Source organism: Pelodiscus sinensis, chromosome 6 (genome assembly GCF_052426305.1).
Source record: "Pelodiscus sinensis isolate ZL-2025 chromosome 6, ASM5242630v1, whole genome shotgun sequence".
Classification (NCBI taxonomy): domain Eukaryota; kingdom Metazoa; phylum Chordata; order Testudines; family Trionychidae; genus Pelodiscus; species Pelodiscus sinensis.
The window spans coordinates 85,909,896-85,929,565 of NC_143057.1; the positions used below are offsets into that span (position 1 = coordinate 85,909,896).

A 19,670-nucleotide genomic window follows, 5' to 3' on the forward strand; every position below is an offset into this window, starting at 1 on the left:
TTGGCTTTGAATGCAGTAAATTATTGTGAGTCATGTCTTAAAGCGTGATGCTTTGCAAGAAAATATTCACAAGCTGCAATGAAGTGTTGGGGAGATTACTTGGCTTCACCTGTCACAGCTAAATACTAATGTATCTGACAAACTTCTATTAAAACAAATCCATTCCAAATGGAGTAATAAAACTCGTGTCTGAATCTGCTAGAAACACCTGGAACAGCTTATAGATGCTGCAAACTATATATTGTGGCTTTGTCTTAGGTCCTATCCTTGCAAATATATATGTGCATACTTGGTTTTACACATGGGTAGTCCCATTGTGCATGAAGTTAATTGTGTGTATGTGTTTGAAGGACCAGTGTTTAATAAATGGGACTCCTTGTTACTCTTTGAACTGTTTCCCTTTTCTAATGGAGAGTATTAGGCAAAGGGACAGGAATTGTGTTGCAAACTTAGCAAGCTCCCTTATGGCTCTTCGATAATCAGCTTTGTTTCATTGACATTTCCCTCTATCGTATTTTAAATAAATTGTAGAAGCATATACGTGCATGGTATTTTAAAAGTGAATTGTATGACTTATTTATTTAAAAGGAATACCATCAAGGCCTCTAACCTTAACCTAGATATACCAGGCTTGATTCTTATTAGTAGTTTCTACAGAGCCAAATGGGTTTGGAGCCCATTTGTGATGCATGCTGTGCTAATGCAGTGTACATCCCAAAGAGCTTACAATATAATATAAAGCTAGATGAAACAAGGAGATGCAGGAGGGCAGCATGTTTACATAGACCAGCTATGTGCATAACTACATGCTTTAGAGCTTACTGGTTAAAATGTTTACATAAATTATAATCTATAATTCAAAGGAGTCCCTGGCCCGCCACCATCCCTGTTTTTGGGGTGTAGGATTGACTATATCCGTTCCTCTACTCCTCCTGCTTTTTTCCTGTAATCAGGCAGGGTATTTACATGTACAAAATTCCCACTTTTGTGAGTGTTTATTTGCTTTGGATTTGTTTTAAATGTTAATAAGACATTGGCCAATGCCTCAAAGGATGAGCCACCTCAGAGACTTCCAGAAGTTTGGGGATGTATCAGTGCTTCAGGCTACAATGTTGTTCAGCTCACACAGTTTTATTTTCTGCACTTTGTTTCATGGCTCTATTCAGTTGATTAGTGAAATCTAAGCCCTGTGATGGAACCTTTCTTCTCCTTAGCTACTAATGCAGTCATTCTGTTTATTATGAACTATTTATAATAGCCTTGACCCACAACTGAGTATATAAAGAAAACTGTAAAATCTGACCCCCTCATCCCTTTTATAATTATTTGTGAAACAAAATAGGATGCATACGTTCATTTGTTTTTATTTTACTAAAAACACTTTTCTTTTATACACACATATAAAACACAACATAAGAAAACTGGGATTAAATCTCTGGGTTATGAGGCCCTCCCAGGTCACTGAACTGGGAGATCACTGCCTGACTGCTTTCTTTTTTTCCATTGCCTGACAACAAGAGAGTGAGTCTAGAAAATTGCCTGGTTTATTCTTGCAGTATATTTTAGTTTAATAAAAAGGCTTTGAGCAAATGTTTTTGGTTTATCCTTTTTCCTATATAAGTAATTGTCTTCCAAGTTGCACTGAAGTTTCAGTGTAGAATATCAGATCCAGCTGCTACGTAAGTCTTTGGAGACATCATTAAACATTTTTTAACCTAACATGCTAGTCATGAATCTTCCTTGTAGACATGTATTGCCAAATAAAGAATCTAGAGATTGACTTCAAGGTGAGAGAGGAAAGCCCCCAGATGTATTGCAGTTTGAAAAGCTTATGGTACCTTCTCTTTCAACTGAGGAAATTCTAGAATACTTTAATAATGAAGACTAACCTCTTGTAATGCAGCCACAAAACATAACATTTCATTGTCACTTTAGAATGAAAATTCAGCATTTTATTAACTGGAGGTTTAAATACAGCATCAATTGCTCAGAAATGGGATTTTGTTACAGTGCTATTTCAGTATGAAATCTTACTATATATATATATATATATATATATATATATATATATATATATATATATATATATATATATATATATATTTTCAAGTACTTAAATCATGAGACCCAAATAGTAATAACAAGAATATCTGGAAGACTGGATTCAAATCTAGTACACGCTGCTTACTTGTGACGCTTAAAAATAACATAGTACAGCAATAACAGAGCAAGCAAGTTTTACTAAAAATGTGAGAGCATTCTAGCAGCTGTTACCGGTCTGTGGTTATGAGACCATTACATAGGAGATAGCTTTTCCTTATCTTAGCTTCATTTTGATGTAACTAAATGCCATGATTTGTTTTATTGTTCCCTGTTTGGATCTATACCTTTTTCCATAAACAAACAACAACCTTGTACTTTTAGTTTGACTGATTTTTCCATTGTAGATTAAAAGAAAACTAGGAAATGAGAGAACAAAAAAGTCTTCATGAGGAAAAAATGAATGGGTTTCTCCTCTGTAATGGGTTGCATCTGGACTGAATATAAAATGCTGCTTCTTCTACCAAAGAGAGATGACTTCTAGAAATATGAAGGTTGGTATATTAAAACTAAGGCACTACAATAATCATTATATGCCAAACATGCTAGTTTAGTGGAAGCTGAGATCATGCCATTGATGTAGTTAGTGCAAACCAAATTGTGCATCTCTCTAACAAAAAAAAAAAAGGGAAAAGCTCAAACCCAAAAAATATTTGGCTTTCTTGGCAGCTGTAATTCTCCCTGACATTTTATTTCACTGTCAGATGATGTGCTAAAGCTCTAATTCAGCAATAAACTTATGGCTAGGGACAGAATTGTCTACTTAGTATTAAGAAAATATGTGGGGGCAAATGTCTCTTCATATTGTGTTTATATGCTGCCTAACACAATGGGGACTTTGTTCATGGCTAGGGCTCCAAGGAGCTACAGTAATACCAATAACTTATACATAATAATAATCATGTTTGATACTTTGCTGAATCAGAACCTAGAATTTCTTGAGGAGAAAATATTAATGAGTGCCATTCAGCTCAAAAGAGATTTTTAAATTGTCCTGTTTTCCCACATTTTAGGCTGTGTCTAGACTACATGCCTCTGTCGGCAGAGGCATGTAGATTAGACAGATCGGCAGAGGGAAATGAAGCCACGATTTAAATAATCACAGCTTCATTTAAATGTAAATGGCTGCCCCGCTCTGCAGATCAGCTGTTTGTTGGCAGAGCGGGGCAGTCTAGACGTTCCCCTGTCGACAGAAAACCCTTTTGTCGACCGCCCCGGTAAACCTCATCCCACGAGGCATAACGGGGTGGACGACAAAAGGGTTTTCTGTCGACAGGGGAACGTCTAGACTGCCCCGCTCTGCCGACAAACAGCTGATCGGCAGAGTGGGGCAGCCATTTAAATTTAAATGAAGCTGCGATTATTTAAATCGCGGCTTCATTTCCCTCTGCCGATCTGTCTAATCTACATGCCTCTGCCGACAGAAGCATGTAGGCTAGACACAGCCCTAGGCTGCTACGGGATCCCAAAGTGATGGTCAGCCATCACCAGTCCCCTGCTGGATTCCACAGTGGCCTGGTAACATTGTGCATGGTAGAGTGTCACTTCAGAGAGAAAGCGGGCAGGTCATTTTTCAGCTGACAAAGCAATATAACACACATACCCCCAAACTGTGTTTGGACCGGCTGATGAAAAATCCAGCCAGTTTATAGGCACAGAATGAACTTCACTGTTTCAGATTTGTGTATCCGCTTCCTTTCAAGCACTAAGTTCACCTTCCAAGTTCATGATATTTATTCTCCTCTTAAAAGAAAAAAAAATCTTTTTTGTCTTTTACAAATATTTTTTATCCCAGAGATGTAGCTTTCAGAGCTGGAACTAAACTTGAATCTCAGAAGAGAATGAGATGGATGGGTTTTTTTGGTCACTTTGACCTGTGTCAGAGAGGTGCAGTTATTTCAGTACATAATCCTCAGTCTTTGGGAGCTACCATAATGTATATTGATTTAGGAGACAGACTAGCATTGATTTCTGGAGATTTCCATGCAGTACCAAATTTATTCTTTATATTGATGCATTTAAGTAGACTCTTTAAAAAGAAGTAGTCACATTAACATTTTTAAACGCTAGAAAGGATTTTGTTAAATTCTTTTGGATCTCAGTCAAGGCTTTGGCACTTCATTAAAATTTGGATTCTGGCATAAATTGATTTTCTGATTTATAACTCACTGAGATTTGGGGGCTTCATATCCATTTCAATAGAATTCTAGCTTGTGTTCCAAACTACATAAATCATTTAAAAAACATTGATTTTTTTCCTTCCGTTTGTTTTCAGAAGGATTACTACTCAGAGCTAATATGATAGATATTAAAAATGCTCACTCATCTGGAGATTATCCTTTGGTATTCCTTGGTTTGGGACATTTTCCAATCCTAACCATGATCCATCTGCTTTTGAGAAATTAAATCAGTTATTATTGTAAGTCTTTGTTTAAGGGGATTTTATGCAGTGATAACTACAATAGTTGCTACTTCCAAATCTTGAATCCAGTTTCTTCTTGCAGCATGTGATACTTCAGAAGAAGTAATACTGTGAATGTCAACCCCTCACCTTTCAAAAACGCCATGGCCGCTTTCCTGCAACAAACAGGCCTTGTTGGCACTGTATGTTGGAGGGAAGCAGCCATAGCATTTTTTAAAGGTGTGGGGTTGACTTTAACAGTATTACTTCTTCTAAATATCACATGCTGCAAGAAGAAACTGGATTTAAGATTTGGAAGTAGAAACTAAGGCCCATCTTCAAAGGTATGTTTTAGGTTTCTAACATCCACTGATTTCAATGTCATGCTTTTCACCCTGCTACAAGGCTCTTTATACACTATAACCACATGGTGGACTATCACTTTGTGGGACTCTTTGCAAGGAAGAGGCAGAAATAGACAGGGCGAAGCCTGTGTTGCTGCAGCAGCTCAGCCACTTCATTCTTCCAGCTGAAGCTCTGCCATCACCCAATTGCACTGAGGCTACAACAATACCATTTTGCACATGGAAGGAGGAGATGAAGCATACAGGCCTGGATTTTCAAAAATATTTACGTACCTAATTCCCATAGTTTCAACAGGAGTTAAGTGCCTACATGGCTTTCATGGGCCCACAAGACTGTGCTTGGTTGGCATTACAGCAAGCAACACCTCCTCCTTCCTTCTGTATTTTCCTAATATAGCCTAACATCACACTGCATCTACACTGTATGTCTATGTCTATACTCGAGGCTTCTTGTGCAAGTATGGCCGTTCTTGCACAAGAATCTGCAAGAGCATCCACACTGCCCGCCTCTCTTGCGAAAGGAAATGTATAATACTGCTTAGTAAGAGAGGGCTTCTTGCACAAGAGCTACGCTCTTTTTTAACAGGTGTAAGCCCTCTTGCGCAGGAGCTCTTGTGCAAGAGGGAAGTGTGGATGTTTGGCAGGGATTTCTTGAGCAAGAAAGCCCTATGGCTAAAATGGGTGCTTTCTTACACAAGAGAGCGTCAACACTGCCATGGATGCTCTTGTGCAAAAGCACAGCTGGCACATGGCAGTGTGGACATTTTCTTGCTTTTCTTGCACAAGACTGCTTGCACAAGAACACTTGCGCAAGAAGCCTCGAGTGTAGACATAGCCAGTGTGTTATAATATCACTAGTTCTATAGCACACTCATGTTGGAGCTGCAGTGACTCCACAGTGATGGGGCCAGAGACACCAAACCAGAGGTTGGGCAGCTCTGCTCCAAACCACTCTAATAATTTATGAATTTAAATTCATACCATTTAAGGCAAAGGTCCAAATACATGCTGCATATAGTGGAGGCAATGCCAATGGAAGTGTCTACTCCAAATTTACTCAGAGTGTGTCTACACTGGACCATAGTTTGAAATAAGATATGCAATTTGAGCTATGCAAATTGCATATCTTATTTCAATCTTATTTTGAAATAGCTTATTTTGTAATTTAATGCTGTACACAGTACCAAATTTCGAAATAACCTGTTATTCTGAAATGTCCCTTACTCCTTGTGGAATGAGATTTACAGGGATGTTGGAAGAGCGAGCTCAAAATAATCGGTTTGCTGTGAAGATGCAGGATAGCTATTTCAGGATACTCCCATATCCTGAAATAGTGTTGCAGTGTAAATGTAGTCTCAGTGGTGGTGTAAGATGGTGAGGCCAGGAACATATCAGGATTAAATTGGTAAGAAAACTGGTACTCCACAAAGTATTGTAGTTTACACTCATTCTTGGCACCCCCTGAATGCTACATTCCTGAAACCTTCCAACAGCTTGTAGTATGAGGTCACTTAACCTTCTTGGCTGGCAGATGGCAACATGCTAGCGAGGAATAGCCAGTGCACAGAATGTTATGGCTGCACCTGCTTAGTCCGGACACAAACCCTGTGGCCAATGGAACCAACAGCCGCTGCGGGCCGTGGGTCAAGGTGTGAGAGTGGGGGGGCGGCATGGGGGTATCCTAGGCAGGCGAAGGCATTACCTTCCCAAGCTACCTTACTTGGCCCCACCCATCCTTCACGGAGTTCCCCAGCCTGCTGTTGTGATGTCAGAGGCTGTGGGGTAAGCAGGCAGGGGGCTGTGCAATGCCGCTTGCCTTCCCAACGCTAAGGCCACTGTGGCCACTCTGTGCTGGAGATGGTGGCTCAGCCGTGGTGTGTGTGTGGGACTTCCTGGTTATGGGTCTTGCCTGGAATCACTCTTCCCAGATCTCCTCTCTGGCATTCAGGCCCAGGGAAGACTGGAGCCACACTGCTCACCAGACGTCGGGGGTTAGGGGAGGCCGTGGCTATCACCTTTCCAGAGCTCCTGGGGCGGGCTGGATGAGGCACTACCCTGGGGCAGGAAGCAAGGGCCAGCGGCCACATTGGGGGGCAAGGGGGCTGGGTAGGGGCCAGCAGTGACTGGACTTTGGTAAACATTGTGGGGGCAGGCCCTTGACCAGAATGGACAGGGCTGAGGGATTGCCTCCCCAAGCCATGGGGTCACCTACCACCCATGGGGGGGGGCGTGGCTCTGCACCCTGGAAGAGGCAGAGCTGGAGTGCTGGAGTGGAAGAAGTAGTGCCAAGGGCAGAAGGGCAGGGCTGATGGTAGTCAGCTGTCAGCCCTGGCCACATTGTGGTGCTGCCTCCTCCCTCCAAGCCCTCAAAGCTCAGTGCTCCAGCAGCAATTCAAAGGGGCCTGGTGCTCTGGGCTCCTTTAAATGGCTGGGCCCTGGGCAATTGCCCCCTTTGCCGCACCTTTGGTGGGCCTGCCTATGGCAGGCACTATAAGGAGTAGACATGAGTCTGATATGCCACAAATGTGTCCACTGACACTTACCTCATAAGGGGAACCTCCACCTGGGTTGGTCTGGGTAGTTTCCAGCCCCTTTACACTACCAAAGAGCATAGGGAAAGCTAAAGGATGTAGGCCTCAGAGTGAGGAAGGTGATTACTAAAGTGTGACTTTGAATCACATGAACAACATAATGTTGCTGAGATGAAAATCGGAGGCCACCTCCTTGCCAATCTATCACAAATGGGAAATGTAAAAAAAAGTATCTCTCTCAGCCCACAGAGCATGTTATATATCTCTATATAGACACAAATATAGTTTTCTATTTGTCCCATTGCTGTTTTCACAGAAATACAGAAAGAATGTTAAATCATAGGTGCCTCCTTATTTTCTTTAGGCTAGGATAGTTATTTCTGAACTAGATTATTTGCTTTGCTGCTGGCTTTCTGAATCATCCATTATTCTGTTCCCCTTGTGTTAATTTGTTCTTTAAATTAACCAACTACAAATTAGATTCCTTGAAAGAATAATACGACTTCTACTTGGTCTGAAAACGCTCTAAGATAATTTTACAGAAAAGGGCACATTCTCCAGGAGGAATATTTACAAATATAAACCAAATCCACAGTGAATCCATTTATTCTCAAATTGCTTATCACTTCTCAAAAAGATTATGTTTAAGCCCCCACTTCTCACGCATATACACAACCATCCTCCAATCCACCAGTGAAGTCATAATGCTGGAACTCTGAGATCACAATCATCCCTATGGCAACAGATTATGAATTCAAAAATAGCACACAGGGCCAGACCAGAGCCCCTTGAAGTTAACTAAAAAATTCCCACCAAACTTCCATGGACTCAGAAGAAACAGGGCAGGAAAGAGGGAGAGCCTTTATTAAGATACAGATATACAGGCAGTCCCCGGGTTACGTACAAGATAGGGACTGTAGGTTTGTTCTTAAGTTGAATTTGTATGTAAGTCGGAACTGGCGTCAGCCGCTGCTGAAACTGATCAGTTTCAACCGCGGCTGAATCTGGATGCCAGTTCTAACTTACATACAGGTTCAACTTAAGAACCCCAGGCGTCCCCAAGTCAGCTGCTGCTGAAACTGATCAGCGGCTGATTCCAGGAAGCCTGGGGCAGAGCAACTCTGCCTCGGGCTTCCTGTAGTCAGCTGCTGGTCAGTTTCAGCAGCGGCTGACTTGGGGACGCCTGGGGCAGAGCAGCTGGGGTGCTGCCGGGTTGGTCCGGAGCGGCGCTGCGGGACCAACCCAGCAGCCCCCAGCTGCTCTACCCCAGGGGTAGGCAAGAAAAGCCTGGTCTGCTGTGGGGGGGGCACTAGCTGCTCCTCCCCCCAGCAGACCAGGGAGACGGGGGTGGTGGGACCGCCCAAGTCCTCCACGGCTTTGCTCCGTCTCCCTGGTCTGCTGACCTGGGAGACGCGGAGCAAAGCCGCAGAGCACACGGGCAGCGGGACAGTCCAGGCGCGCTGCGGCTGTCCCACTGCTGGCGTGCTCCGAGGCTTTGCTCCCCATCTCCCTGGTCTGCTGGTCAGACCAGGGAGACGGGGAGCAAAGCCTTGGAGCACGCCCGCAGCGGGACAGCCCAAGCGTGCCTGGGCTGTCCCGCTGCGGGCGTGCTCCAAGGCTTTGCTCCCCGTCTCCCTGCAGACCAGGGAGACGGAGAGCAAAGCCACGGAGCACGCCCGCAGCAGGACAGCCCAGGCGCGCTTGAGCTGTCCCCCTGCGGGTGTGCTCCGCGGCTTTGTTCCCCGTCTCCCTGGTCTGCAGGGAGATGGGGAGCAAAGCCTTGGAGTACGCCCGCAGCGGGACAGCCCAGGCGCGCCCAGGCTGTACCGCTGCGGGCGTGCTCCGCGGCTTTGCTCCTGTCCCCCTGGTCTGCTGGGGGGGTCCAGAAAAGCCGCTGGACACCCCGTCTCCCTGCAGACCAGGGACACCAGAGCAAAGCCGCCGCCTGGACGGCTTTGCTCGTTTGCCCGGGAGCAAAGCCGCCCAGGCGGCGGGACTCCCGCTGCCTGGGCGGCTTTGCTCCTATTCCCCTGGTCTGCTGGGGGGGTCCAGCAAAGCCGCTGGCCCCCCCCCAGCAGACCAGGGAGACCAGGAGAAGCTATTCTCGCCCCGGAGGACACGGGTGGCGACCTGCCGCCCGTGAGCTCCGGGGTGAGAAAAACCCCGTTCGTAAGTGCGGATCCGACATAAGTCGGATCCGCGTAAGTCGGGGACTGCCTGTACTTAACAACAGGAAGAGAAGATACAGATTAAGTAAATTCCTTTGTAAAAATATTTGTATTTATGAAATGTATTCCAAATTATCATGAAACCATAGAATATTAGAACTAGAAGAGACCATGAGAGGTCATCAAGTCCACTTCCTGCACTTATGACAGGACCAAGCATCATTTAGACCATCCCTAACATGTTTGTCTAACTTGCTCTTAAAAATCTCTAGTGATGTTTTCCAATGTTTATCCCTTCTGACAGGAAGTTTTTCCTATTGTTCAACCTAAACCTCCCATACTATAATTTAAGCCCATTGCTTCTTGTCCTGTCCTCAGATAAAAAAAAATTTCTCCCTTCTCCTTATAACACCCTAGAAAGCTGTAATAATGTTCCCTCAAAGTCTTCTCTTTTCTAGACTAAATAAACCCAGGACTTTCAATCTTCCCTCATAGGTCATGTTTTCTAGACCTTTAATCATTTTTGTTGCTTCTTTCTGGGGCTTCTCCAATTTATCCACATGCAGTACCCAGAACTGGACAAAACATTCCAGTCAAGGCCTAATAAGCACAGAGTAGAGGGGAAGAATGACTTCTTGTGTCTCGCTTACAACAATTTTGTTAATACATGCAATGATTATATTTGCTTTATTATTATTATTATTATTTTATTTGCAACAGTATTACCCTATTGACTCATATTTAGCTTCTGGTCCACAATTATCCCTAGATATTTCTGCAGTATTTCTTCCTAGACAGTTGTTTCCCATTTTGTATGTGTGAAACTGATTGTTCCTTCCTAAGTGGAATTTGTCCTTGTTGAATTTCATTTTGTTTACCTCAGACCAATTCTCCAGGTTGTCCAGACTATTTTGAATTATAATCCTATCGTCCAAAACACTTGCTACCCCTCCCAGTTTGGTATTGTACTCTCTATACTGATATTCTAGCCATCCATATTACCCCACCAGGTCTCTGTGATACCACTATGTCATAGTTGCAACAACATACAAATAATTACGATACTAGTTTGTTTTCACTCGCCAGTTCTGTCTTTTCTTTCTTTTATCTTTACAGCCTATACTTCCTTTCCCCCCCCCCCCCCTCCAAATTTCTGATTTGTCTTCCAGGTCTCCATGTTTTTTAATTACCTGTGGGCTTTGGTCACCCGTCAGCCTAGTTTAAAAACTTCCTCACTAGGTTAGCCAATCCATGTCCTAATACTCTTTTTCCCTTCCTCAACAGATGACATCATCTCTGCATAGCAGTCCTTCTTTCTGGACCAGCATATTGTGGTCAAGGAAGCCAAAGCTCTCCTGGTGACACCATTTTGTCAACCAGCTTTTCAGTGCATTCAAACTGTACAGAGTGTCTCTCTCTATGCATCTCTAAAAAATGTTCACAACCTCTAAGTGGGGAGGGGATGGGAGCGGTAGAGGGCTAAATACTTAAACAGATTATGATTACATGAGAACAACCTTACAGTCACCTTAATGTTTAACAGCTATATGTAATCTTTTTTCTCTTTCCCTGAATAATTTTCTATATATCAGGAAACAAATTACCAAGGGTCAGTAGGCTGAACTAGATGAAATTAGTATTTTCATGTTGACCTTTACACAAAGTAAAATATGCCTTTTTGTGCTAGTGAGATGGGGGAAATTACCCCATGAGATTGTCCAGAAAACGTAGACATTTATTCCATGAAGCTTATTTATCTTTTATCTTACATAAAATTAATAACACCTATGCTGTTTCATATATTGATATGGTGGTGTGATTTTTCTTATTGGAAACAGTATCCTGGTGGATTAAAATGAATACAAAATTCCAGTATCATCTGCTTTTGCCACCCATGCTCTCCTGCCTGTCACTTTGGATATTTGTATGAAAACAGCATGAATGGGGCCTGCATATTTGACAGGGCATTGACACTAGCATTACCCCGTGAATCGTCTCAGAGCTGACCCTGCAGTCAATCAGCCTGCTCAGTCATTGACTCCTGTAATTTTCAAAGTGACCCAATCCTGAATAGAAACAATGGGTGCTTTTAATTTGTTTGGTGTTTTTTACTAAGGCTGTAGCAATCAGTCATTGATAACAGAGATGAGACCATCAAATTAATTTCCCTATGAACCTGGCTTTGTTTGAACCTTGCTTCCAAAGTGGATAGGCCCAGGCCCACAATTATTATATCACTCAGCCTCTCAAATGACTATGCTCCTAGTTGTATTTGCATACTGTGGAAAATGCCTTGATTCATATGCCTTCAGGAGGGATGTGACACATTTATATTAGCCTGAACTCTTTGATTAAGGGAACTGGAGTTGTGTTGCTAGGGATACAAGAAAAAGCAGAATACTGTAGCCACTGCTGTGCTGGAAGATTACCTCTATGATTATAAAGCGAAAACAAGAATAATCAATTTTGTTGCAGATTCAAGCAACTGTCAAACTGTTCACTGCAAAAGAATGACACAAGATTGATATTTCCATATTAAATCCTCTGTAGACAATAAGCTTCCACACTGCAAGCTGTCAGCGATGCAAAATTGCCACAAAGTTGAGCATTATAATTGAACAAAATATTATAATTGAACAAAATATAATTAATAGCATTTGACATCACAGTAATTGTTTTTAACACTCAAAAAACACAATTTTGACTCTCCTGGATTTCAAAAAGTACCAGATTTAAAAACCAACAGATCCTGCTGATCTTTTCTGGTTCCTTTGCCTATCATAAGAAACATAAATTAAGTATAATCTTTTGTTAGTAAGGCTGATATACTAGGGAATAATTCATTAAATTATAGGATGTACCCACCATGCTACATGGTTTTGCCCCAGTTCTAGATTTTATATCACCAATCCTAGACTGAGCCATGCTTACAGTTAAAGCTGGCTATATCATCTTAGGCTTGCACTTGTATGCTTACCAATGACAGCTAAACTGCTATAAATCTAGAACAGTCGGAATTAAAGTGATGTAAGAGCTTCTATGTTTATTTTACATTGATTTAAATAAACTGGGTTTCAGGACCATAGCTTCAGTTAAACTGATGGAACTCTGTGTTTGGAACAGGTCTTAACGACCATGAAATTCACAATTAATGTTAGAGCACAAAGTTCTTTCTTTGGGAAATATGCAATAATAGATTATGACTAATTTAAGGTAAAACAAGTTTATATACTGTATGTAGTAAGGCAAACTGCAGTATTTTTTTTAAAATATGCGAGACAGGCCAAATACAAAGCATATTCATTGACCTTATCATACCGAGCAACAACAGATAATGTTAGTGACGGTATAGTCACTGCTGTAATGTATGGTCAGACGTAGATTTCCAACCAGATGGACGTGATTGTATTTTTCTTACTTAACTATTCCAACTTTTATTTGAACATGAACATAATTGTGATCTAGTCTTAGCTTTCATTTATACTCTCTGACTTGTGGAGCCAGTGGCCTTTCAATGTACGTTAGAGGACCAAACTAAACATAAAGCACGCTGTGCATGTCAGTCACATGAAAAACAAGAGAACAAGACTGAAAGCCCCTGGCATGGCACACTATGCTGGATAATGCAGACTGCAGAGATATGCCTTGAGATAATTGCAACAACAATTTTATATCATTTTAAGCTACCTGAGAGTATGAGACCTGAGCTTGAAAATTCGGAGAACTATGCTTTCTTATTGTGCCATTAAATCTCAGCTGCCCAGGGACAAGTCCTCAGAACACTTTTTTTTCTTCAGTTGGCTTGAGTGGTTGTGAGACACTGGACTTTGGGCCTGTCATTGACTGAAGCTGAATATTGTAGTTTGTTCACTAATCCATCTGCCTGCCTCCATCAGGCAGTATTAATAACCTTGCAAGTCACTGAGCAGCTTTCAAAGAGTTATTATAAAAATCACAAATGTAGACTTGTGTTATTATCCCCATCCCTATACACACACACTAAAGTGAGGAGCAACAATCAAATCACAATGCTCTGAAATGCAGGATCGTTTCTGGACTGGTTGCAGTTTTAAGTATCACTAGCTTCTTAATCATCAGAGCTAGGAATGGATATGGAATGCTAGGAATCCCATCCTTTTTAACAGGTGGCTGCAGCTCTTTTTCTAGTCCTATGAGAGCAAAAGATACCAGTTCTTACAAATCATACCAAATAACAGAAAAGCTATTTCTGATCATTTATTGAGGTTTTTAATTTTTTAATTAACATTTTGCTTTCTGTTACATTTCTACACTTGGACTCTTGTCTTAATGGATGGAGTGCTATGAAGAAACACATCCATGCTTTTTTTCCCCAAAGGAATTCTAAAATAGCTGTTTGTCCACAATTCGGCACAAAGGAAATCCAGCTTGATATAATGCAATATAAAGCTTTTATTGGTGCTCTTTTGCGCTGGCCAATGTAAACCATTTGTGCCTTTATATAACTCAACACATGTTCCTCACAAATTCATGCCAGTAAAAGCTGGGTACGCTGCCATATTCATGCCAGTAAAAGCTGGGTACCCTGCTATCACATTATGTTCCTCACTCCTGAAATAAATTTGTATACATTTATAGAGAGTATGATACCTATTGGCCTGTAAGAAAAAACTCCCAAGAGATATAGTGTAAGATCTATCACTCAGTACTTTAAAATTTGACTAGACAAGATACTAGTAAATCTAAAGTGTGTATATCCCTACCAGCAAGAAGATGTATAGTGTATGTGGTTACATATCATGTATTTTATTATGATTTATGCATATATTACAGTTGCATAAGAAGCATGGTACCTTGCAGAGCTGTTTGAAATAGTAAACTTCCATCCTGTGGGAAATACTGATATTTTAACATTTGCTTTCAGCTCAAAAAAGGACAAAAAGTTGAAAAATTAAATTATCACTAAAAGAAAAGGTCTGAAAAACGTTGTTGGAAATGACAACATGCACAATTTTGATATTTTCCCAGAGAAAATTATTTTAATGGACAACTGTATTTTGCTGAGAAATTTTGTCAAAAAATGTCTACTCTCTCAAGTCCCTTGCAATCTAACGAACTGTTCCTGCTCCCGTGAAAGTCAGTGGGAGTTTTCCTATAGATGTCAGTGGGTACAGGATTTGGCTCTCAAACGTCCGTTTTTCTGAAAAAAAACTTCACTTATATCCACACTGCTATCGAGTTCTTTCGAAAGAAAATCGAAAGCACACAGAAGTTTTTCTGATATTGGTAAACCTCATTTTACGAGGAAGAATGCCTTTTCTGGAAGAGCTCTTTCAGAAGAATGTGTGTGCGGATGGGAAAGAGGGAGTTCTTTCTCAAGAAGCGGAAAGAGGAGAAAGCACGGGGTGCCCTGGTGGCCACTCCATCCATAGCAATCACAGCGTGTAATGTGAGCTAGCATCCATTCAGTGTAGACGCTATCTTTCAAAAAAGCAGATTGTTTTTTCGATGTGCTTTGGCACTGTGGACGCTCTTTCAGAAGAAGTTTTTTCCGAAGAGCTCTTCCAGAAAAGCTTGTGAAAGAAGCCTGCAGTCTAGATGTACCCTATACAAACAGACAAATGAAATAGGAAAACAATTCAAACAGAAGATGGTGAGGAGACAATGTCAGTGTGGGGATAAGTGCTAACAGACTTTGTGAAAGCCTGATGTGTTTTATATATATATTGGTATGTTTACATAAAAAAGTGTTAATATTTATAATGCATCTTATGTATGATAGAATAGTGCTCACAGAAACAGAACAATACATAGCAGTATAATACAATTTTTAACATGATTGAAAAAAAACTGCCCTTCTTTCCATTCTATTATCCTGTGCACAGAAATCCTTAGCAGTTGACTCTGAAGTCTCCTTTTAAATAAATCTTAGAGCTTTCATGTTCCATTATTGTCCAGGAAGCCAGCCAAGACTGAGGGTTAAAACTTCCATTAGCTACTAATTCACACGTTGAGAAGATTTTTAGCTAGGAAACTGATAGCACTAAATTGACTTTGAGAGTTTAAAAGTGAAATACCTGTAGTTTTATGTAATGTTACTTTGCTAAAGAAAGCTTTATGGAGGGGTGGGGGAGCTCCCAGGTTCTCTGATTCATGTTATCTGTGGGGACTTCAGATCTGAGGAAAATGAATAGACTAAATACCATTGTTGTTTTGTTGAGTTGCAAGGTGACACTACAGGTTCAAACTGAATGTCATCGGGTCATGTATACATTAGCCTTAGTTATATGGATTCTGCAAACAGTAATAATTCTTCATGACTTTGATGGATAAATGGGTTCTAATTCTCACTGAGTGATTCAAGCCGGAGCTGGTTGGGTACAGATGTATTTTGCATATACCACTGGATTACATATTACCGGTAGTCCAGAAAATTGCAAGTAATGAAGATTGGTTTTCATGGGCAAACAGGATTGTAGAATATGAAAGGGAAATGGTCGCAGTTTCTCAGAAACAAGATTTAGTCTAGTCGTGATTTTTGTTTTACTAAGTATTTTGCCCTCCTGAGGCAGATGGACTAAACATGTAAGCAGCAGTTGCGAGGAGTTTCTTGAATTCTTTATTTTTTCCATTCTTTCTTACTTTGCAATTTCTGTTTCTGTTTCTCATTTCTTTTTCACCTTGGGGAAAGTCACTTTACCTCTATGTGCCTTCTGTGTAATGGAGATAATGCTATTTCCTTAGGTCACAGGGATTTGTGTAGTGTACTTTTTATGAAAAGCTTTAAGATAATACTCTGCATGCATATAGTTTTCTTCTAGCAGCAATCTCATCCAACTTTTGTCAGTTTAATATTGGCCTAATTCCATTAACTTCATTAAAATATTCCTGATTTACAATCAAATAATCAAGATCAAATTCTGGCTTTTCATGGATAGTACACAAATATTTTACCAAGATGGGTTTTGGGATGCCCAAACTAAAAAACAACAACAACAAGGCTTGACTTTCAGAAGTGTTGGGCATCCACAGCTCCAGTTAAAATCAATAAGAGCTGCAGGCATTCAACAACTATTGTAGGCGACCCCTCTGAATCCTAGCATAGGCCTGACTTTCATACCTCAAGTAGGGTTGCCAGGTGTCCGGTTTTGAACCGGGCAGTCCAGTATTTGAGCTTTCTGTATGGGAAACAAATTGAGAAAATACCGGACTTATAAATGTTCAGTATTTTCTAATTAAGTAAGTTTTATTATTATCATGAGTATCAGTACGCAGTTGCATACTGCTTGGCTGGTAGACGAGCTCTCGCTGCATGAGTGTGTCTACCAGCCAGGCAGTACGCAACTATACAGTAGAGAGAAGGGGTGGGGGCGGAGCCAGGGCGGGATGGAATCTCTGGGGCCAGACTTGCCCATGTGCCCTGCTGGGACCGTGCGCGGGATGGGCAGCATGCCGGGATCAGGATGTGCTTGGGACAGCCTCTCTTCCTGCCGGCCGGTTCCCTCTTCTGCTTCCCCCGGCCAGCCTGGCTCCCTGGTGGCTGGTTCCCCCCTTCTGCTCTCCCCCCACGACAGCCCCGCTTCCCCTAACCCCATCCCGGCCAGTCCTGCTTTCTGCCGGTCAGTCGTCCCCCCCACAATCTCCTCTGGCCAGTCCCCCCAACCCCTTCTCAGCCAGCCCAGCTTCCTGCCAGCCAGTTCTCCCTATCCCCAATCTTCCCCAGCCAGCCCTGCTCCCCACAACCCGCTCCTGTCCAGCCCCACTCCCTTCCTGGCCAGTCCCCCTTCTTCGCCCCCTCCATCTGAGATCAAGTGTGTCCGGTATTTTTTTTAAATTATCTAGTAACCCTAACCTCAAGGTAGGTATTTTTTTGGACTAATGAAATCAATATATGTTTCTGTGAACTAGGATGACTTATTAGAAAACAAGGGTTCAGGTGTCTGCTATTCAAAGTTTTCCATCACTCCCCCCAAATAAAATTTGCAGAACATTCCATGTGATATTATATTTGCTGTCATAACTTTGCCTCCCCCCCCCTGCATTTTATTGAAATTATGCCTCTGCTGTTAAGCCCTTCTGTGGGGTTCCATCTCACTTATTTAAGTAAAGTAATTTGATGCATATATTCAGCACTGTGATCAGATTCTGCTGGGCTGTCAAATTTTCCAAAAGAAATACAGAGATGCCAACCCAATGGGTGTGCATCCCATGTGACTGTCTGGATTTTCTGTAGCTGTGAACGTCCGAGACAAGGAGACTGCTGTCTCATTTCCCTGATTTGACCTTACATCCATTTCAGGACCCCAAATGGTAATAAATTCAATAGCACACGTGTTAATTCAATGTCATTTTATCCCACATGCTCTAATTTTGGCTCTGTTTCAGCTGCATTGGCTGTCGGTTGCAACAGCACTCTTCCCTCAATGGAATCTTCCTTCTCCTAACACCTGACCTGAAGTCTCTGAAATCAGAACCTTTTTATAGCAGCAGCCACATCTGAGTTCAGCTGGCCCACTTCCTTTCTCTCCTAGGGATCTATATTGACCATTGGAAGTGCATGAGGTGTAGATACCCCAACACAGATGGGCAAATATTGGCATTTCTCAGCGGGGTCTGCTGTCCTGTCAGGAATCAGGAACTAAGTGGCAGGTCTCTCAGAGATCAATTTGCCCTAGATTTCACTAGCAATTCAAGACATTGTTTCCCTTGCATTGGAACCCTATCTGTCTCCCATATCCTACACAGTGAAAGAGAATTTAAGCATAGGTCCACAGAAATGTACCTAACACAGATGGACTGGCTGCCCTCTTTAGGTGAAAATGCCTTTAGAAGATTCAAAGTCAACCAAGGACTGAACCCTGCAAATTTTGCATAGGAAGTTGCCTGTGCAGATGCAGGATTGGAGCCAAAAATAAAGTGAGGCAGGGTAGTTTTGCCCACACACACACAGAACTCCTTACATTAATGAGCTACTGAAAGCATTAGGGAAATCCACTCAGTGAAAACATTGTATTGCATTGCTACTGAACTGCATATAATACCTCAATCTCATTATAAAGGAAATTTGGAAATTGATGATCTAGCTGATGAATAGCTTGAAATCCTCCTTCCTCCTTTTTTCTGTGAAACCAGAATCCTCTAGTTCCTTTGTAATAAATCAGTTTAATTTTCTGACTGTGAAAACAATTATCCTCATATACCTTATAAAGCCATGGCACTGTACAGGTGTAAACCCCAGTATTGTTAGAATCATGAATGCACACTCCCATTTCACTGGATGGCTGGCATTTCTGTTGGAAGGACAAATAGGGGCCTTAGAAATCTGGCTGTCTTTTTAAATGAAGAGGGATAAAAGATACATAAATCATTATAGCACAATTGGGCACCAATTCATTGCTTTGCAAAGACTTTAAAAAAACCTTTTTTTTCAGTTGCATCTCTCAGATTCTATAGGCAATGTACAATTCTATATACAAATTTCATCTAAATCATTTGAAGGCAGCCAAAAATATAACCAATCCTGAAAAACCATCCAAGCACCAAAACAATCTCCCCTCATCAATCAGCAGGCAAAACAAATGAGTCTTGCAGCTTGTCCTCAAGGGTCAGTAAATCCAGTCTCTGCTGCACCCACATGAATTCCATAGACAAAGTGGAATCCAGAAGAGTTTTCTCCTCTCACAAAAAGCCTGATCTTCAAAGGAGTTATTTAAATGGGCATTTTAAAAATTGCTCTTATTTTTGCAGTGAGATCTTTTTAAGTGAGAGGTCACAAATAGTTCATTGACACAATCATGTTTACTGAATTCTTACTCATGAAAGAAAAAACCCACTGTAGTATTTCTGATGGTGTTTTTATGTGCATTTGAGTTAATCATTTGTGTTCAAATTCATGAAGGGTCTGATACTAGTGACAATGGCAATGCTCAGACCATTTGCTATAATGGTCTGATTCAAGACAACTGCAGTATGAGGCTTCTGTCACTGTCCTCCTGCTAGTTTAATCCAATCTTTATTTTATAGCATCTGTTATGTATTCATCGCAAGGAACTTCACATAAAAACATAGTTAAAACAACCATTACACTGAACAGGCCTTTAGAGCGCTGAATTGATCATGTTATGAG

General features: G+C 41.6%; 1 long non-coding RNA gene across 1 annotated transcript in view; it reads left to right on the top strand.

The window, feature by feature from the left end:
* LOC142829925 (uncharacterized) overlaps positions 1 to 11,358 on the top strand; it is a 118,773-nt gene extending 107,415 nt beyond the window's left edge. The window contains exons 2-3 of the long non-coding RNA XR_012904852.2: positions 2,448 to 2,594; positions 10,850 to 11,358. This is a non-coding gene — a long non-coding RNA (uncharacterized LOC142829925). The remainder of the gene's footprint in view (positions 1 to 2,447; positions 2,595 to 10,849) is intronic.
* The last annotated feature ends 8,312 nt before the right edge of the window (positions 11,359 to 19,670 follow it).